Source organism: Diaphorina citri, unplaced genomic scaffold (assembly GCF_000475195.1).
Source record: "Diaphorina citri unplaced genomic scaffold, Diaci psyllid genome assembly version 1.1 scaffold6673, whole genome shotgun sequence".
Lineage (NCBI taxonomy): Eukaryota > Metazoa > Arthropoda > Insecta > Hemiptera > Psyllidae > Diaphorina > Diaphorina citri.
In genome coordinates, this window is record NW_007384049.1 from 1,152 (window position 1) to 4,339 (window position 3,188).

General features: G+C 30.9%; 1 long non-coding RNA gene across 1 annotated transcript; it reads right to left on the bottom strand.

The window, feature by feature from the left end:
• Positions 1-389: 389 nt before the first annotated feature.
• Positions 390-1,780, bottom strand: LOC113472633. The gene is made up of 2 exons (XR_003394859.1): positions 1,691-1,780; positions 390-1,217 (listed from the first exon to the last, which is right to left on the bottom strand). It is a non-coding gene; the product is annotated as an uncharacterized LOC113472633 (long non-coding RNA).
• Between the last annotated feature and the right edge of the window lie 1,408 nt (positions 1,781-3,188).

Genomic DNA, 3,188 nt, shown 5'->3' on the forward strand with positions numbered 1-3,188 from the left:
TTTACTGTAATTGACAATTCTCATGATTTTCAAATATTTACTCATATGAAAGAAGAAAAAATTTAAAAAATTACACCGCAAAAATTTTTCAGTTACGTTATGTACTTCTCGAGATTGTCACGGGGTTATTTGGCCCGTGGCGAGAGGATAAATGAAAACACTTCGATTGAGGAAATTAATGAACAGTTATTTGTTTTATTATGGGGTGATTTATTATAATGAGAAATATTTATTAAGTTAATATTAATTCAAGATGAGCTACTTGTTCATTTATTATTGAGACATTTGAACAAGATAGAATAGTATTCAAAATAGTCAAAGGTGATCCAAGACCCTGGGAGAATTAGAAGGAAAATGAAAGGTAGATCCCACCGCCAATAATAATCCGAGCGCCGGCCAAACACAGTCTGACGAGCCCTCCAGTGAGGAGCTCTCAGGTGCTGGCGAAATGGTTGATGGTTCTCCCACCACTTTGTGGTTGCTACTTCAGATCTTAGCTCACTGTATTTATTATGGTATAATGTAGTTATGCCGTCGAATGCACCAGGGCAAGGATAGGTATATCCTGTCATCATCCCGCCTTGGGGAGTACCGACCCTGGTACTAATCCGACGACACCAGTGAGCAAGGTGTCTGAAGCAGACTAGGAGCCATCAACCAGAGGAAAAGGAGAAGAATAAAGTACATGATGTAATGAAAGAGGTGCAAAATTAATAAAGTAAATTGAAATGTGAATGTAGCGAAAAATAACGAGAGGAAGTAAGGACCAAAGAAAAAGACAATAATAATGTATAACAAGATCAAATGGTAAAGGTTAGGGTCTTGGATAAATAATTAATCAAATTAAAATAATAAAATACTGAAATATAATCTACGTCTGAGATAGAGAAGGTCTAAAGAAAGAATTTCCTCAAAAAATAACAATAAAATAATAAAATTAGAAATAAAAAAAACCTAAGCCCCAGAACATAGCATATAAAGAAAGAAAAACTAAAATTGGACATCAAGATAAGAAATTAATAATGAAAAAAAGTAAAGGCAACTAATGATGGTATGAAAAATAAGCAAGCATAATTAATGAGAAAAGAACAATAATTTAACAAAGGGGCATACTTAGAAGCTAACTAACCTCTCTAATACTAAAACTTATTTAGAATATGACCAAAAACAGTTGAACAATCAATATAAGTAATATTATAATATCTTATGTCTCAAACCTCAAACAAAATCTCTACAGCAAGTTCAATTTAATTAAGACAAAAAGGGGAAAATAAGATGTTACAAGAAATGAAAAGCAAAACAAGTATCATTATGGGCAAACGTACAGCAACTAATAATGTTATGAAAAATAAGCAAGCATAATTAATGGGAGAAGAACAATAATTTAACAAAGGGGCATACTTAGAAGCTAACTAACCTCTCTAATACCAAAACTTATGTAGAATAAGACCAAAAACAGTTAAACAATCAATATAAATAATATTATAATAGCTTATGTCTCAAACAAAATCCCTACAGCAAGTTCAATTTAATTAAGACAAATAGGGGAAAATAAGATGTTACAAGAAATGAAAAGCAAAACAAGTATCAGTATGGGCAAACATACAAAAGGTGAAAAAGGGTCGACAGGGTACGCGGTACAAGATTATTAGAACAACAATAGAGTAAGCTAATAGCTTATGTCTCAAACAAAATCCCTACATTAAGTTCAATTTAATTAAGACAAAAAGGGGAACATAAGATGTTACAAGAAATGAAAAGCAAAACAAGTATCATTATGGGCAAATGAATGAATTTTCATCAGATGAGGGTAGGAAATTTTAAAACATACGATGTTCACTCCAAATTAAAAATAAATATTGGGCAATTAAATAACATAAAGATCAGACGTAAACATAGGTATAAAAATCGGGCTTCCACAGGGTCTTGGATTTTTATTAATTAGGAAAAATATTAATCATTAGGCCAAAACATCATAATATAAAATAATAAATACTGATGACAATATTGGAGACTGTGTCGCGCTATTCATATTAAATAATAAATTAATAAAAGTTAAAGTAAAAAAATAATGCATAAATAAAAAGTAAATATTTAGTAACAGTTCCTCAAAATCAATCAAAATAGATGAGTAATGTTCCTTCTAGGTAAACTCTTTTTCATCCCTCCTTGGGTATGAAAACAGTTCCTCAAAATCAATCAAAATAGATGAGTAATGTTCCTTCTTGGTAAACTCTTTTTCATCCCTCCTTGGGTATGAAAAGAGAAAAAATATCGAATGAAATTCCCAAAAATTAATTAACGACGACGTCTCTGAGATAGAGAAGGTCTAAAGAAAGAATTTCCTCAAAAAATAACAATAAAATAATAAAATTAGAAATAATAAAAAAAACCTAATCCCCAGAACATAGCATATAAAGAAAGAAAAACTAAAATTAGACATCAAGACAAGAAATTAATAATGAAAAAAGGAAAGGCAACTAATACACTACTCAAAATATAAAGGTATCAACTTTTCAAACAAATAGTTTCCTGTTCTTGATTTAGTACAGAGATTTATCAGGTGGATTCAAATTAAAATTAAATTTGTAAAAATAAAGGACGAAAGGAGAAAGGATTAGTGGCTGAATTGTATGTAGATCAGGATGAAAATACCAAAAAGCAGAATGATAATACTGCTGAGTCATGTAACATTACTAATTGACCATTAATTTTAATTATTATCCTCTACAGAATTTCATTATCCTGACGTAGGAACCTAACGTATCAATCATTGTGTAAAATACTGTAGACAATACATGGAAATGTAAATTCCTCTACAGAATTTCATTATCCTGACGTAGGAACCTAACGTATCAATCATTGTGTAAAATACTGTAGACAATACATGGAAATGTAAAAAATTAATAATGAAAAATAGTTCTACATACAAATTAAATGAGTTTTTGTTGAAAAACTAAACTATGTAGTTATGCCGTCGAATGCACCAGGGCAAGGATAGGTATATCCTGTCAATCAGCTACTAAGGAACTTTGTCCATAACAAATGCTCGTACTAAGGGAGCATGAGGTGGTATAGAATAGAAACTAGCTTATATCTCCCCCATGGCGGATTTTACGATAAAATGTGGAAACAATTTTTATGAATAAACTTTATTTTAGAGATCTAGGGGAGAGAGAGAGAGAGAG